Here is an 18485-nt window from a genome sequence, read left to right as displayed (position 1 = left end):
TATTTTAAAAGAGGGCAGATAGATTTTTGAAATATTGAGCAGTTCAGGGCTATGCGAATCAAGCATAAAAGAGGTGTTGAGGCATGGGTTGGCCCAGCCATGATCTGACAGAATGGGGAAACAAGATGAAGGTGATGAATGCCCTACTCCTGCTTCGATTCCTTGAGCCTCCATTTCATGCTTTTTTGTCTCCAAAGAAGAGCAATGTGCTAAAGATCTCAGATGTTGTGAAAATGGGGTGTTTATGTACTGATTCAGATGGCATTGATTCATCAATCACAGCTATACAGTCAGGAGTAGGAAGGGAATTCCCTCCATGAATACAGGAAATCTACTGCAGAGCTCACACAAAGGGAATTCTTCCCTTTAGAGCAGAAAAATGTGTTGCTGGAAAAGCGCAGCAGGTCAAGCAGCATCCAAGGAGCAGGAGAATCGACGTTTCGGGCATAAGCCCTTCTTCAGGAATGAGACTGGTGTGCCAAGTAGGCTAAGATAAAGGGTAGGGAGGAGGGACTTGGGGGTGGGGCATTGGGAATGCGATCGGTGGAAGGAGGTCAAGGTGAATGTGATAGGCTGGTGAGGGGGTGGGCGCGGAGAGGTCGGCAAGAAGATTGCAGGTCAAGAAGGCGGTGCTGAGTCTGAGGGTTGGGACTGAGATAAGGTGAGTGGACGGGGAATGAGGAAGCTGGAGAAATCCACAAGGTTGGGACTGAGATAAGGTGGGGGGGAGGGGAAATGGTTGGGACTGAGATAAGGTGGGGGGAGGGGAAATGGTTGGGGGAGGCGAAATGCCCGAAACGTCGATTCTCCTGCTCCTTGGATGCTGCCTGACCTGCTGCGCTTTTCCAGCAACACATTTTTCAGCTCTCATCTGCAGTCCTCACTTTCTCCAATTCCTCCCCTCAGTGAACTCTCCCATCACATTACCCATTAGCTAAAGCAGGATGCAATGCGCATGATCTAGCCAACAAAGGGACCCCGGGTGATTGATGTCAGCACCGGACCAATGAAAGGACGGTGGGCGGATCTGGAGGACCCTGCGGGTAGGTTGGTCCTCCAACCAATCAATGTGAATGATGAACGGAACCAGACTAAACCACGTGATCACCCTTGCGCGCGGCGCGGAGTAGCTGTAATGAATGCTCGGGAAGTTATGGAGCGAAAGGATACGGTAAGGAAAGAAATAAACAGGGAAACGGGAGAAAAATTGTGTTCCTATGAGAGGAGAGGTTTTATAAACAAATTGTGCACGTCGGAAAACACAAATTTGAACGTCCCAGTCACGCGTTTGCAGTAAACGGGGAATTGCCTCAGCGCGGGTCCAGGGCTGAGTGAGCGCTGCCATCTTTATTCGGGGCAACGATTCACTGGACACGTGCAGAGCCGCCATCTTTGAAGGGGGCAAGGTGCTGCGTTTCTCTGGTAAGTCATGGGGCAGGATTTACACAGAGCATATTCAAACCTAGAGAGATGGGTGTTTATTTCTGGATTTGTTTCATCATTCATTTAAATGATTTGGATGTCAATATAGGAGGTATAGTAAATAAGTTTGCAGGTCATACAAAATTGGAGGTATTGTGGACAGGGACGAAGATTACCTCAGAGTGCAATGGGATATTGATCAGATGGAGTTTAATTTAGATAAATGTGAGGTGCTGCATTTTGGAAAAGCAAATCAGGGCAGGACATATACACTGAATGACAAGGCCCTGGAGAGTCTTGCGGAACAAAGAGACCTTGGACAGCAGGTTCATAGTGTTAAAAACAAAATCAATAAAGTTTAGACGAGACCACCAAAACTGGAAACGAGACAATTTATTCTACGATCTTTCAAGAATTGGACTCCAATTGTACAGAACAATTGAAGTGAGGAAAAATTCAAATTACTACACCAGTTGTACCTTTGAGTTGCGTGAAGTCATCTCTCCCGACTATGACTGGCTCCTATACTAACCAATCTTTCTTATTGATTTCTATTAATGCCCAGCTATGCTCCATCCTTATTGCCCCCTTCTCTCCAAGTTGGCCACTTTCCCCTATGTAAGTGCTGACACAGGCTAAACCTATATCTTGATGTTCCTTCTCACTTGTCCATTGACCATTATCCATAGATATATCATGATCTGGTTCAACATTTTGTATCAACTCTGCTGGTACATTCCATCCCTGCATATTTCATTGACTTGTATAGCTCAAGCATTTTGGTTATCTCAGCGTTTTGCTGAAAACACAAGTTTTAAACAAAACTTATTTGAACTTTATTTTAAACATTGAACTTATTTGAAACTTATAATAATTACACACTAAAATTAGTATTTAATTAACCATACTTATAGATTCTGTTCCCTAAGTACTTATAGAGTTAATAGTTCTCTTGCTGAACCCCTTGTTCTGTATGCTTTTTCTATATCTGCAAAAAGAACACTTTTCCCCATTTCTAACAATAGTTCATTGCCAGTCAAGTTGCAAGTAGATAGGATAGTGAAGGAGGTGTTCAGTATATTTTCCTTTATTGGTTACAGCATCGAATATAGGATGTGGGAGGTCATGTTGCTGTACAGGACATTGGTTCGGCCACATTTGGAATATTGTGTGCAATTCTGGCCTGCCTCCTATCAGAAGGGTGCTGTGAAACTTGAAAGGTTTCAAAAAAGATTTACAAGGATGTTGCGAGGTTTGGAGGATTTGAGTTACAGGGTGAGGCATAAAAGGCTGGGACTGTTTTTCCTGGACTACCAAAGGCTGAGCGGTAATGTTATGGAGGTTTATACAATCGTGAGGGGCATGGATAGGGTAAATGAACAAGGTGTTTTTCCTGGGGTAGTGGTGTCCAGAAGTGGAGGGCATTGCTTTAGGGCGAATGGGGAAACATTTCAAAGGGGCCTAAAGGCCAACTCTTTAACGCAGTGGGTGGAATGAGCTGCCAGAGGAAGTGGTGGAGGCTGGTACAATTAAAACATGTTAAAGGCCTCTAAATAGATATATGATATGATTAGGAAGCGTTTACAGGGATATGGGCCAAGTAGTTGCAAATGGGAATAGATTAGGTTAGGATATTTGGTTGGCATGGATGAGTTAGACCAAAGGGTCTGTGTCGGTGCTATACATCTCTATGACTGTGGGATCATAACAGCTAATATTGCTCTGATTCACCTCTGGGCTCCCTCATGGCCACTTTGTCAAAATCTAGCTTCCTCAGTCTTGAACAGTAGGTGTATTTTTGGTCTGATTAGTATTTTACTATTACTTTAACAGAGATTCTTGTAAGTTAATTTTTCACTGCTGTCCAGCCCCTGACCATGTGCTGCTCTATTATCAGATTATTTTTTTCTAGAAAATCTTTGACAGTCAAGAATTCTTTTTTTCCAATAAGCAAATGTATTTTCCTTCCGTTTCTGATTATCAAATTCTGCACCATTTTCATTCCCTGTAATCCATTTTGCACTCCCTGAAATGTCTGTGTTCCTCCTTCCACAGATACCAGTGATTAATGCCAAAGCCCTGTTGCCTGTGGAGAGGGTGATGTTTGACTTTCTTATACAGCTGCAGTTTGTGGGGTGAAGGTGCTTTCACAATGTGGTTGGGTAAGAGACATTACAGATTACTCATTCAGCAACAGTGGTGATTTGAAGACAATGTCCAAATCAAGAACATGCTTATAATTTCACAAAAATATTATTGGGAACTTTAGACATGAGGCCAGAGAAGGATGATATTAGGTCAGGTGACCAAAAGCATTGCCAAATAAGCAGGTTTTGAGGAAAGTCTGAAAGGAGGAAAGCAGATCTGTGAGGTTTTGACTGCGAATTTCAGACCTTGTTGCTTTAGCAACTGTAGAAACAGCCACACAGGTGAAATAATGATTTAACAAATCGTTGGGAGCCTTGAACAGAATGGGTTGTCGAGGTCTCAAAGGGTGTGTGATGCAGCGAGCTAGGAATTAAATCAAGTGTGAGAATTTTAAATTGGAGGATGTGGGCCGGGTGCTGGCAGGTGAGACTAGATTGGGTTGGGATATCTGGTTGGCAATGATGGGTTGGAACGAAGGGTCTGATTCCTTGCTGTACATCTCTATGGCTCTATGTTGTTGCTTATGAATAGGAGCCTTTTTATTGATCAACAATGTTTGGTACAAGGGAGTACTTGGGCAGCAGAGATTTAGGTTTTCTTGAGATTACAGGGAGATTGAATGTGGGAAGCTGGCCGGGAGTGTGTTTGGATAATGAAGTCTGGAGATAACACAAGGTAGATGAGAGTATATGAGCTGAGATGAGGGTGGAGTCAGCGAGAAATAGTGGTCTTGGACTTGGGACTGAGCTATCACACTCTCCTCACCTCTGGGATTCAGCTGGTTGTCAGGTTGTGAATCAGGGCAGTATCACAATTGGGAGCTGAGTGGCCCTGGTGGAGCCTAAAATGAGGGTCACTCAGTTGCTGGTTGATAGCCCTGTTGATGACGACTTCCATCACTTTACTGCTGATCGAGTGTGGACTGATAGAGGGAAATTGTCTGGGTTGGATTGCCCTTTGTCTTTGTGTTGAACGTGCCTGTTCTACATTGTCGGTCGATGCCAGTGCTGGAGGGGTACTTGGCTTGGTGGGTGGCAAGTTCTGGAGCACAAGCCATCAGTATTATTGCCAGAATATTGGCAGGGCCCGTAGCCTTTGCACTACTTAACCATTTCTTGATGTTATTCAAACTGAATCGAACTGGCTTAAAACTCACATCTGTGATGTTGGAAACCACTGGAGAAGGCTGAGATGGGTCATCCACTTGACACGTCTGGCTAAAGATTGCTGCAATGCTGTCATCTTATCTGGTGAATGGATATGTGAGGCCCCTCCATCAGTAATGGTGGGGATATCTGTGATGCTTCCTCCAGTGAGTTGTTTAATTGTCCATCACCATTCACAACTGGATGTGGCAGAACTGCAGAGCTCCGATCTGTTCCATTGGTTGTGGGATCACTTAGCTCTGTTGCTTCGTGCTGATGCTGTTTGATATGCAGGTAGTCCTATTTGATAGCTTCACCAGGTTGGCACTTCATTTTTAGGTATGCCTGGTGCTGCTCTTGGCATGCCCTCCTTTACTGTACATTGTGATGGTTGAGAGTGGGATTTCCAAACCCATGAGATTACAGATTGTGCTGGAGTACAGTTCTGCTACTGTTGATGTTCCATAGTGCCTCAGAGATGTCCATTTGAGGTCCTAGATCTCTTCAAAGTCTATCCTATTTAGAGCGGTGATAGTGTCACTCAACACAATGGCGGTTTTTCTCAACTTTAAGGCAAGACTTTGTCTCCAAAAGGAATGTGTGATGGTCGCTCTTACCGATACTGTCATGGACAGATATATCTGCAGCTAGTCAATTCATAACAATGAGATCAAGTATGTTTTTCCCTCTTGTTGATACCCTCACCACCCGCTGCAGACTCTGTTGAGCAGCTATATCCTTTCGGGCCTGACCAGCTCAGTCAGTAACTCTGTTGCAGAGCTCGTCTCGATTGTGGATATAGAAATCCTGTACCCAGAGTATGTTTGACACCGTTTTATTGCCTCAGTGCTTCCTCCAAATGTTGTTCAACATGAAGGAGAACTGATTCATCAGCCGAGGGAGGCGAGTACGTGGTTATCAGCAGGAGCCGTGAGACTTCCTGGTGTCCGGAGTCAATGCTGAGTACTCCCAGGGCAAATCCTCCCTGTCTGTACACCACTGTGCCACCACCTCTACCTGGTCTGTCCTGCTGGTGGGACAGGACATATCCAGAGATTTTAGGAGAAAGTGAAGACTGCAGATGCTGGAGATCAGAGTCGAGAGTGTGGTGCTGGAAATGAACAGCAGATCAGGCTGATGAAGGGCTTAGGCTCGAAACATCGATTCTCCTGCTCCTCGGCCGCTGCCTGACCTGTTGTGCTTTTCCTGCACCACACACTCTATCTAGGGATGGTGATGATGGTGTCTGGTCATTGTCTGTAAGGGTTAATTTGTGAGTATGACTATGTCAGGCTGTTCCTTGATGGGTCTGTGAGACAGCTCGGCACATTTTGGCACCAAAAACCATATGTTAGTGAGGAGGACGTTGCACCATCGAGAGGGCTGATTCTGTGGTTGTATTAAATGGTGCCTTCTTAGATACCAAGCGGTCCATCCAGTTTCATTCCTTTGTTGAGACTTTGCAGTGATTAATACAGTGAGTAGCTGGCTGGACCACTGTCAGGTTGGCAGGATTTTTTTTGCCATTGACAATGGTTTCATGGAGATCAGGAGATTCCTAATTCCAGTTATTTTTTTCTTGAATTCAGACTCCACCATCTGCCAAGATGGGTTTCGACCCAGGATTTCAGTCACTTGTTGTAATATTTTGGATAAACGTTAAATACATTAGGTTTGTTCACTCACTTTAAATATCACTTACCCAGATTTTGTTTCTTTGTGAAACACTGTCCATCATCCTGTCTCCTCCATCCTCCCCTCCAACAACAAGAGTTTGCAGCACATGGAGTTTCTTTGTCACGAAGACTGAGATAATCCGATCTGTTACTTCTCTCCCTCCCATTAGCCCACGGAGCCAAACTGCCTCATGTAGTGTTCCTGGTTTTTGTCCTAAACTGACATCTTTCTCCAATCTCATGTCAAGCCTTATCAGAGCTCACCTTGACCCTTTACCCTAATCTCACTAAACTACAGACTTTCCAACTCTCTTTCCTCCTCCTCCTTATCAGTCCCCCTCACCGATTCACAGATATTGTTCCTTGTTCTGTCTTTTCTGGTTATGCCCTTCTCTCCCAAAATCCTGCTCCATCTCCACTCTCCCTTTCCTTTCTGAATTTCTTGCATTTGGTGTCCTTGGTCCCTCCTGTATCTCACGTACAATGCCAGGAGGTGACATTGTACAAAAGCACCATGTTGGGATTCACATGTACACTGACGATGCCCAACTCTTCCTCCCCATCATCCCTCTCCATCACTCCAATGTTACTCAGTTATCAAACTGCTTACCACACTCCCACTACTCGATTAGCTGCAGTTTCCTCCAATGAAACATTGTAATGGTTAAACCCATTGCCTTACAAATTCCTTTCCTTAATTGCTGAGCCCCTCCCTTTCACTGGGAACTGTCTGAGGCAGAACTACACTCTTCACAATATTGCTCTCATATCTGACCCCAAGCTGACCTTCTGATCAGACACCTACACAATCACAAACACCAGGAATTCCAATCTCTTAAACGTTGTTTGTCTCCTCCTCACCCCAGCGCCATTGCTACTGAAACCCCTGACCCGCATCGGTGTCGCCTTAAACTTGATGAATCTGAAACGGAAGCCTTGATTCCGTGACTGACACAGAATCTGGTTTCGGACTCCCCCATGATGGGTAACATCCTCTCACTATTTATCCTGTCAAACCCCTTAAGAATCTGGTGGTGGGGTTTGATTGTAGCTGGTGGAAATGGCAGAGGATGATGTGTTGTATCTGGGTGGAAGGTAAGGACTTGGGGAAGGTTCTATCCTTGCAGTTGGAGGTGTGGGTTTCCAAGACAGAGGTGCGGGATGTGGAGGAAACACATTTGATGGTATTGACCACGTGGGAGGGGAAATTGCAGTCCCTGAAAAACAGGGCAATTTGGTATGTTCAGGCGTTACTGGAACACTGCAGTAAGCGTGAGACAGAGATGTTGGTCAGGGAACAGGCTCGTGTGTTAAAGTGGCAGGCAGCTGGAAGCTCAGGGTCTGTTTTTGCAGCAGAACAAAGATCATCAGTCGCCATTTCCGCCACCTCCACTGAGATGCTGCCAGACACCAGTTCCTGTCCCCTCCATTAACAGCTATGCACCCCCCCCCCCCCCCCCCAGCCAGATCGTAATCCACTCCTTTGTCTTTCCAAATGTTCCGGTCTCTCTTTGGGTTCTTTCCCTGCCTATTATTTACTCTTTAACCCCTATCTCCTGCAATACAAAGATCTGCAGGTTAGTTGAATAGGCCAAGCTAAATTTCCCATAATGTTCAGGGATGTGTGGGTTAGGTGCATTAGTCAGGAGAAATATACAGTAATAGGACAGGGGAATGTGTCTGGGTGGGATACCCTTCGGAGGGACGCTGTGAACCTTTTGGGCCAAATGGCCTGTTTCCACAGTGTCAGGATTCTAATTTTCCCAGCTCCCATCGGATCTGAGGAAGGGCCACTGGACAGATTTCTGTTCCCAGATGCTGCCAGACCTGCTGAGCTTTCCCACCACCTTCTGCTTGTTGTTCCTGATTGACACCATCCATACACCTTCTGGGTTTGATTCAGACAGGGGGAGGATCCCACCACTGACCTCACAATGGGGTCCAGCTGATTGATGGCAGCTTCGGACCAATAGGAAAAGGTGGTGGGACTGGTGGACGAAGTGGAACCAGTTGGTCATCCAGACAATGGGAGTGAATGAGGGGCGCGGCCAGTGGGATGACACGTCACCAGTAACTCTGCCTGTGCAGTGCCACGTGACTCGGCCGTTGGTGAATGTGGGAGATGCAAACAGGGAAGGGGCGAGTGGCCTCGGGGACAGGGAGATAATGAGTCACTTTAGACTGGGAAGTTTTAATTACACACTGTGCAGTTCGTAAATCTGAATTAGAAACTCTTAATCCCGCGTTTGCAGCAGATGGGAAAATGGCTGCGGCCCTCAGGCGCTGACAGGACCTGGGATATGGTCGCCATCTTTATTAGGGGCAAGGTACAGGTGAGGCGCATGTGCATGTCCCCTTCCGCGGATTGGGGGGGGGGTGCGATTTGAAGAGAGGCATTTACACATCAAGCACATACCAAGAAAAAAGTATGTCTTTATATTTTTCCTGTACTGACTGTGAGTTTTGTTTTGTGAATTCATTTCATAGGATATTAAATCAGAATAATTGAGGCTGGGATCTCAAAAGCAAGTTTTTACAGTCAATGGAGTAATCAGGATCTGAATATCATTGGCATTTAACTGTGGAAGGAGAAAGGTTTCTCTGTTCTGTTTGTGGGAAAATATCTCCAATATTTTTGTTAAGCAGAAAGATGTACAAATTCATGGTTGGATCATCCTTTGAGTATGTGCTGTGTTCTGGGCCCTGCAGCTGAGGAAGGAGGTATTGGCCTGAGAGGAGCACAGATTTATCCAAATTACACCTCGTCTCTTTGTAAGAACTCTCAGATTTAGACCCAATCACCCACTTCATGATGTTAACCTGTAAACTTCATATTTTCAGTTACCTGCAAACTTCCCATTAAAAATCCTTTTGGACTCAAATTCCAGTACCTTTTCATTTGGAATGTTCCAGCTTCTGACAACTGTCTGTTCATTCAGAAACTGCTGAGGTCCATGTTGACTCTGGGGTTACAAAGGGCTGAGCTGAAAGATGAGGTGCTGTCCCTGAGCTCCCATTGAGATGCATTGGAACAGGACAGGAGGCTGAGGGAAGTGTTGGTGTGAGCAGACAATGAAAATGACAGGGCTGCACTGTGAGGGCTGCTTGGCTCAATGAGAGTGTTTTGGAGTTGGGTGTAGACAGACTGATGTGAGACAGGGAGAAGGTGAAGCTGAAACTCCGTTTTAGTTCAGGCCTTTCAGAAATTCACATGGTCCCAATGGGAACAGCCAGTTTTTAAGTGATACCTGCGGAGTATTTGTTAACAGTTTTTAAAGTACTTTTCCTGAGGGCAGTTAAGAGTTAACCACATTGCTGTGGGTCTGGAGTCACATGTAGGCCAGATCAGGTGAGGATGACCGTTTCCTTCCCTACAGGACATTAGTGAACCAGATGGGTTTTCTAACAATCAACAATAGTTTCATGGTCATCATTCGCCTTTCCATTCTAGATTGTATTGAATTCCGATGCTGCCATCAGCCAGGTTGGGATTCTAACCCTAATCCTTGGAACACTGCACATGTCACTCATCTGGCAGGAATACCATTAAGCCATTACCTTCCTTTTTAGCAATGTTTAAAAGAAAGTTCCATCATTCTACGTGTACAATGTGAGATAAAATACTGCAACGTCCATGTGTCAGCCTCTCCAAAAGGTCAATCAACAGAAATTTGTTTGGGGGTGAAATATTTCACTTTTTTGGGCCAATTTATTAAACAAAATTGAATCCAAATAAAAATCTTAAGCCACAGACGTGTAATTTCTGAAGCCGGAGGGGGATTGCAGAGACAGGGAGGGTTGTGGGGCCAGAGGGGGATTGTTGTCCAAACATCACTGTGGTGTACATGGACTGCAGCATTTCAGCGAGGCAGTTAACCACCACTTTCTCCAAGACAAGTAAAGGTGGCCAATAAATACTGGTCTGGGCAGCAAAGGCAACCCCCAGTGAATAAAACCAAGCAGTGACCTCTCTGAGCTGACTGGCTGTGAAGTTATAAACCTCTCTGGAAATGGAGTGGGCAGAGAAGAGAAACAGAGACATTTCACAGCTGGCCTCAGAGAGACCTCACCCTTGGAAGTACTCCGAGATGGGGATCAGCTCAGTGGGTTTCAGTCTCTTCAAATATCAATCTTAGTCGGTTTTATTTTATTAAATCTACAATAGTGTGTAAGGTGAGGATTTCTTTTTAATGTCTTACGGTCTCTTGATTAAATGTTTAAGAAATGAACCGTAAGCATTAAGTTATTCTCGGGCAGTATTTTTCGAGCAGTAAGACTGTGCCTTTGTCTTGGTCAGTAGATTGTTAAGGCGGAGAGATGGCCTGTTGAAGAGTGGCGTGTTGTTCCTGTCGGATGTGGGAGATTAGGGAGAGTTTCAATGATCCTGATGATTATGTCTGCAGCAAATGTGATTGCAAATCCTATTGGAACGCATGGATTGGTGGAGGAGTGATTAAAGGCAGTGAGGAATTGACAGGAGCCGGGGGGTGTGATAGGTGGCAGTCTCAGGAATGCAGGATACTGCAGATACAGTCAGGTAGATGGGTTACTGCCAGGAAAGCCAGGAGGGGTAGGTCGGTACTGCAGGAGTCTCCTGTGGCTATCCCCATCTCGGACAAGTATACTGTTTTGGAAAATGTAGGTGGTAATAGACTTTCAGGGGAATGTTGCACTGACAGCCAAGTTACTGGTACTGAGACTGGCTTCTAACATAATGTGAGGTATATCCAGTTCCACACGATTGATGGTGATAGGGGACTCTCTAGTCAGGGGCAAAGTCTGCCATTTCTGCAGCTGACAGTGAGACATCAGAATGGGGTGGTGCTGCCCTGGTGCCAGTGTCAAGGATGTCTCACAGCGGGAGCAGAATATTCTTAAAAGGGAAAATAACCATTGGGAGGACATGTACATTGGTACCAATGGCATAGGAAGGGGAAAGCCTGGGGTCCTGACGAGCAGGGAGATTTGCTAGTGCCACTCGGGAGGCATTAAACCAGTGAGGGAGTCGGGGTAATCCTAAAGAGATAGTGGGAAAAGAGGTGAGTCTGAGGCTGGTACTGTTCACAGGTCAGACTGTCAAGGCAGGCAAGAGCAAATCACAGAATGAGATGAGATAGACCAGTTGCACTGCATTTATTTCAGTGCAAGAGGCCTTACAGGTCAGGCAGGTGGGCTCAGGGTATGGTTTTGAACATGGCACTGGGATATTATAGCAATTACAGAGGCATCACTCAGGGATGGACAGGACTAACAGCTTAATGTTCCAGGGTATAGATGCTATAGCAAGGATAGAAAGGGGCCAACAGAGCAGGGAGAGAGGTGTTTTTGATTAGGGATAACATTATGGCTGGGCTTCAGGAGGATATTCCTGGGAATACATCCAGGCAAGTTTTTGGGTGGGACTGAGCAATAAGAAACATTTCAGATTCAGTTTGTAGGATGTACCTACTAGAGAAGGAACAAAACCTGATCTATTTTCTTTATTCATTCACAGGATGAGGCCGTCACTGGCTTGGCCAGCATTTATTGCTGCGTTTACCCAGAGGGTAGTTAAGAGTCAACCACATTACTATAAGTCTGGAGTCCCATGCAAATCAGACCAGGTAAGGATGGCATTTTCCTTCGCTAAAGGCCGTGAGTGAACCACATTGGTTTTTCCAACAATTGACAATGGATTCCTTGTTGTCACTAGATTATTTTTTCCATATATTTATTGAATTCACGTTCCAAAATCTGCCATGATGGGATTCAAACCCAGGTCCCCAGTACGTTATCTGGGTCTCAGTATTAACTGTCTAGCAATAATTTCACTCCGTCACCACTGCCTGTTAGGAAATGAGGCAGGGTGAGTGACTGAGGAATCAGTGGGGCAGCGCATCAGCACCAAAGATCCCACAGTATTGTGGCTCAGTGGTTAGCGCTGCTTCCTCAGCACCAGGGACCTGGGTTTGATTCCAGCCTCAGGCGACTGTCTGTGTTCAAGTTGACACATTCTCCCCAGTGTTTGAGGGTTCCCTTCAGGTGTTCCAGTTTGCTCCCACAGTCCAAAGATGTGTCTGTTAGTTGGATGAACCACGTTAAATTTCCCATAGTGTCCAGATGCAGTATATGAGGTTTTGGGATGTGCAGGCAAATCTCTGCCTGATGTGAAAAGATCCTTTTGTGGTCTTGGTCAGAGGGAGGTGTGGCCGCACGTTTTACATTCCCGTGGCGGCAAGGGAGGGTCAAGGGTGTGGAGGGTGGGTTGGTGGGAGGGTGTGGACCGAACAAGGAAGGTGCAGCGGGAATGGTCTCTGCGGTACGTAGATAGAGGTGGGGAGGGAAATATGTCTCTGGTGGTGGGGTCTGGCTTTAGGTCGCAGAAATAAGAGGTTAATGCGCTGTATCTGGAGATTAGTGGGGTGGAAGGTGAAGACCGCAGGGTTATATTCTTTATTGTGTCTGGAGGGGTGGGGTAAAGGCGGAGGTGCGGGAAGTGGAGGGTATGTGTTGGAGGGCATTGTTGATCAAGTCAGAGGAAAATTACGGTCCTTGAAGTCGGCCTTTCTAGGATGTCCTGGAGTAGGATCCAAAGAGATTAAACAAATATATCACAGACAAAAGATTAACTGGAACAGAGAATAGGACCCCTTAAAGGTCAACAAGGCTGTCTATGGAACCACAGGGGGTGCGAAAGATATGCAAATATTTCACATCATTTTTACTGGAGAAGTATATGGAAGCTCGAGAGTTTGGAGAAATAAACAGTGATAACTTGAAAAGTGTCCATGTTACAGAGGAGGTGGTACTGGATGTCTTAAATCGCATTAAGGTGGATAAAGCCCTGGAACCTGATCAGGTGTATCCTGGAACTTTCTGGAAATCTAGGGAAGTGATTGTTGGGCCTCTCCTGAGGTATTTGTATCGTTGATAGCGACAGGTGAGATACCATTATTTTAAAAAGGTGGTAAGGAGGGGCCATAGAACAAGAGAAAAGTGAGCCTGAAGTCAGTGGCAGGCAAGTTGTTGGAAGGGATTCTGAGGGACAGGATATCCATCTATTTGGAAAGGTAGGGAATAACAGGGAGAGTCAATGTGGCTTTGTACATGCACAATTGTATCTCACTAACTTGAGTGAGTGTTTTGAAGTGACAAAGAAAATTGATTAAGCCAGGCGGTGAATGTTGTTTATATGGACATTCAAAAGGTTCCACAAAGCTGACTGGTTCGCAGGGTTAGATAACATGGAATGCAGGGAGAGCAAGCCATTACAAAACTACTTTGAATATAGGAGACAGAGGATGATGATGGAGGGTTGCTTTGCGGACTGGAGGCCTGTGAGCAGCAGTGTGCTGCAAGGATGGATATTGGGCCCTTAAATAAATGACTTGGATGTAAATATGTGAGGTACGGTCAGTAGGTTTACAGAAGACACCAAAATTGGAGGTGTAGTGGACAGTGAAGAAGGTTAGTTCAGAATACAACAGGATCTTGATCAGATGGGCCATTGGAGCAATGAATGGCAGACGGAGTTCAATTTAAATAAATGCGAGCTGTTGTATTTTGGAAAACCAAATCAAGGCAGGACTTATACACTTAATGGTAAAGTCCTGGGGAACATTGCTGAACAAAGGGACCTTGGAATGAAGGTTCATAGTTCCTTGAAAGTAGAGTCACAGGGAGGCGGGGTAGTGAATGCAGCATTTGGTACACTCCCCGTTATTGGTCAATGCATTGAATGTAGCTGTTGTGACGTCATATTGTGGCTGGACAGGGCGGTGATTACAGCTCTTCTGGAATTCTGTTTTCAGTTCCAATCTCACTCTTCTTGCAATAATGTTGAGAAACTTGAAAGGGTTCAGAAAACATTTGCAAGGACTTTGCCAGGATTGGACGGTTTGAGCTATTGGGAAAGGCTGAATAGGCTGGGAGTATTTTCCCTGGAGATATGGAGACTGAGAGGTGATCTTATAAAATCATGAAGGGCATGGATAAAGTGACTTTTTCCCAAGTTCGGTGGGTCCAGAACTAAAGGGTACAGGCTTAAGGTGAGAGGGAAAAGATTTAAAAGGGATCTAAGGGGCATCTTGTTCATGTTGAGGGCATTGCAAGTCTGGAATGAACTACCAGAGGAAGGGGTAGAGGCTAGTACAGTTGCAGCATTTAAAAGGCATCTGATTGGGTACATGAAGAGGAAGGATTTAGAGGGATAAGGGTGAACCGCTGGCAAATGGGACTCCATTAACGCTCTCCGTTATTGGTCAGTGCATTGAAAACCGAAGCTGGGACGCCATATTGTGGCTGGACAGGACGTTGATTAAGGCACTTCTGAAATTCTGTATTCAGTTTGAATTACTCTGTTCTGGGAAGGATGTTGTGAAACTTGAAACGGTTTGGACAAGATTTACAAAAACGTTGCCACGATTGGAGGATTTGGTCTACAGGGAGAGGCTGAATAGGCTGGGGCTATTTTCTCTGGTGAGTCAAAGACTGAGAGGTGACTTCCTGGAGATTTATAAAATCACGAGGGGTGTGAATAAGGTGAGCAGCTGGGGTCCTATTTCCTCAGGTGAGGTGGGTCCAAAACTAGAGCACATGGGTTTAAGTTGAGAGTGCAAAGATTTAAAAGGGATCTAAGTGGCAACGTTTTCAAGCTGAGTGTGGTGTGTGTATGGGAGGGGCTACCAGATGAAGTCGTGGAGGCTGACCAAATCACAACATTGAAAAGGCATCCAATTGGGTACATGAATAGAAAGGGTTTTAATGGATACAGGCCAATAGATGGTAAATGGGAATCCATTAGTTTAGGATTCCTTGTTGGCACGGACGAATTGGACCGAAGGTCTGTTTCTTTGATCTTAATAAATTAAGATGTATTCCTCTATTTTGTGGAGAGCTAGCTGAAGCACAGATAATTATCCTTGGAGCTGAGAAGGTGAAGCAGTGATTTCGACCTGGTGCAGATTTGGTTCCAAGGTCTTGAATTTCCCGAGACAGACAGGAATTGTTAACACTGTCACAATTTTTAGTAACTATTTTCAAGTAATTGGCAAATAATACAAGGTGAAAATGTGAACACTATTTTCCTCAGTACGTTCTGAGCATCTGGAACAGTCTGAACGACACAGATTCAGCAGGTATTCTGAAACAGACTTGGAATTTTACTTTTTAAGGAAAGATTTGGGGGGCTGTGGGCACGTGGAAGGGGACTTGGGACAGATTTGCAGCATCTCCAGAGGGAGAGAGTACAGCCCCAATGGGCTGAATAGCCCCCAGGCCCTCTGCTCTGTGATACTGCCCCATTCACTGTGAATGATGAAGCTCATCCCAGGGCAGAGAGAGGGATTAACCCTCCACTCTCATCACAATGGGGCCCAGCTGATTGACGGCAGCTCCAGACCAATAGGAGGAGAGGCTCTGTGGTCCTGCAGCCAATGGGAGTGAATGAGGGGTGTGGCCAGCAAGACAACACCTGTCCATGAGCTGTGCAGGTGCAGTGTCACTGTTTGGGGTTGGGAGAGACAGCAGAGACTGGGACAGAGGCTGTTGGACCTGAATTACAAACTCCCGGGAAATTAAAACCAAAAGAACTGCGGAAGATGTAAATCAGAAACAACAACCAGGAGGTTCTGGAAAAGCTCGGCAGGTCTGGCAGTATCTGTGAAGAGAAATCAGAGTTAAAGTTTCAGACCCAGTGTCCCTTCCTCAGAACAGATCTTACTGAGAAAAAAACAGTCAGTTTATGCGCAGAAGTTAGTGTGGGGGGGAAGATAAAAGGAGTAAAGGATAGGTGGGGATAGAGTGAGAAGAACGGTTGGATAAAGGAGTGGATAACGATCTGGCTGGGGGAGGGTGACTAGCTGTTCATGGAGACTGTTAGTGGCTAACCAGAGGTAGTGTGTAATGGCAGGCTGTGAGAACGAGGCCTGGTGTGTGGGGTAGGGGGCTACGACATGAGGTTGTTAACTTATGGTTAGCCACTAACTGTCTCCATTGTAAGCTGTTGCCCACCTATATCACTCCACGATTGGAGTTGCCGAGGACACAAACCTTTGGAATATCTTCCCTAACTCCCTCTCTCCGCCTTAAAGATGTATCTAAAAATCGTTCTCTTTAATCAACGTTTCCATCATTCGTGAAGCATTTTAGGAGATTTGTCAATGTGAAAGGCTCCATACAATGCAGGTAGTTGTTGTTATTGTCTGACATCAGGAGAAACAGGGATGAGCCCTTTCTCTCTCATACCTGATGAACAACAGCAAAAGCAGGAAGCACTGAGCATGCTCCAGCCCACAATGGGCCTCGGATTATTGATGTCAGTGCAGGACCAATAAGAGTGGGGGAACAGGGGCTAGAGGTGCTAGTTGGTCCTTCAACCAATCGGAGTGAATGAGGGGCGGGACAATACTCAACCACGTGATAAACTTCATTGGCAGCACAGGGATGTTGTGACCAAGGCATTGGAAATGTGTGAAGGTGAAGGGCAGGGGAAAGGAAAGACATATTGACCAGGAAGGGGAGGAAATTTTCATGGTATGGGATGAGAGGTTTTACAGAACTTAGTGCACATTGTAAAACACAAATTTGAAAATCCCAAATTCTGCACCATTTTCCCTCCCTCTCATGCATTTTGCACTCCCTGAAATATCAACTGTGTGTTTCTCCCTCCACAGATACCAGTGATCAGTGCCAAAGCCCCATTGCCTGTATAGAAGGTGATGTTTGACTTCATTGTACAGCTGCAGTTCGTGTGGTGAAGGTGCTCCCACAATGTGTTTGGGTAAGAGCTGTTATAGATTATTCACTCAGCAACATTGAAGAGTTGACAATGTATGTGCAAATCAACAACAGTTTGGTTTTTTTTTATCATGGTTATAATTCCACAGAAATACATTGAGAACTTTTGACATAAGGTCACAAATGGGGATATTAGGTCAGGTGATCAAAAGAATTGCCTAATAAGCAGGTTTTCAGGAATACCTTAAAGGAGGAAAGCAGGTCTGAGAGGGTTAGGGTGGGAATTCCAGACCGTGTTGCCTTGGCAACAGTTGAGACAGCGAGACAGGTGAAGCAATGAATAAACATCATTGGGAGTCTGAAAGAAAATGAGTTGTCAGGGTCTCACAAGTGTGGTGCAGGAAGACAGGGATGTTCACAGCCAGGAATTACATCAAGGGGGAGAATTTTAAATTGTTGCTTGTTAATAGGAGCCTTTTGATGGATCAACAAGTTTTGGTACAAGTGAGCACTTAGGCAGTAGGGTTTTAGATACTCTTGAGATTACATGGAAGTTGAATGTGGGAGGCTGGCCAGGAGTGTGTTTGGATAATGAAGTCTGGAAATAACACAGAGATGGACGAGTATTTCAGTAAATGAGCTGAGACTAGGGTGGAGTTGGGTGATGTCACTCATGTAGGAATAGTGCTTTTGGAGTTGGGCTGCTCCTCCTCCTCATCACTCCCCCCTCCCCCATTCACAGATATTGTTCCTTGTTCTACATGTCTGTCTTTTCTGGTTATGTCCTTCTCTCCCATTCTGTTACAAACTAATATTTGACCCCACCGTTGTTGGAAAAACCTGCTCCATCCCGACTCTCCCTTTCCTTTCTGAATTCCTTGTATTTGGTGTCCCTCCAGGATCTCTCCTTGGTCCCTCCTGTTTCTCACCTACATACTGCCAGGAGGTGACATTGTCCAAAAGCACCGTGTTCGGTTTCACATGTACACTGACAATGCCCAGCTCTCCCTCCCCATCATCCCTCTCCATTACTCAGTTATCAAACTGCTCATCACACTCCCACTACGGGATTGGCTGCAATTTCCTGCAACGGAACGTTACAATGGTTAAACCCATTGCCTTCAGTTGCTATTACAAATTACTTTCCCTGACTACTGAGCCCCTCCCTCTCCCTGGGAACTGTCGGAGGCAGAACCACACTCTTGACAATATTGCTCTCATATCTGACCCCAGGGTGACCTTCTGATCAGACATCTACACAATCACAAACACCAGGAATTCCAATCTCTTAAAATGTTGCTTGTCTCCACCTCACCCCGGCTCCATTGCAACTGAAACCCCTCACCTGTGTCGGTGTTGCCTTAAACTTGACGAATCC

General features: G+C 45.5%; 1 long non-coding RNA gene across 1 annotated transcript; it reads left to right on the top strand.

The window, feature by feature from the left end:
- The first annotated feature begins 1120 nt into the window (after window positions 1-1120).
- LOC140485500 (uncharacterized) lies at window positions 1121-8981 on the top strand. Its single transcript, XR_011962364.1, has 3 exons — window positions 1121-1171; window positions 3478-3584; window positions 8879-8981. It is a non-coding gene; the product is annotated as an uncharacterized lncRNA (long non-coding RNA).
- The last annotated feature ends 9504 nt before the right edge of the window (window positions 8982-18485 follow it).

The sequence above is a fragment of the Chiloscyllium punctatum genome, chromosome 14 (genome assembly GCF_047496795.1).
Source record: "Chiloscyllium punctatum isolate Juve2018m chromosome 14, sChiPun1.3, whole genome shotgun sequence".
NCBI classification, from domain to species: domain Eukaryota; kingdom Metazoa; phylum Chordata; class Chondrichthyes; order Orectolobiformes; family Hemiscylliidae; genus Chiloscyllium; species Chiloscyllium punctatum.
This window is presented reverse-complemented; position numbering and strand designations above follow the sequence as displayed.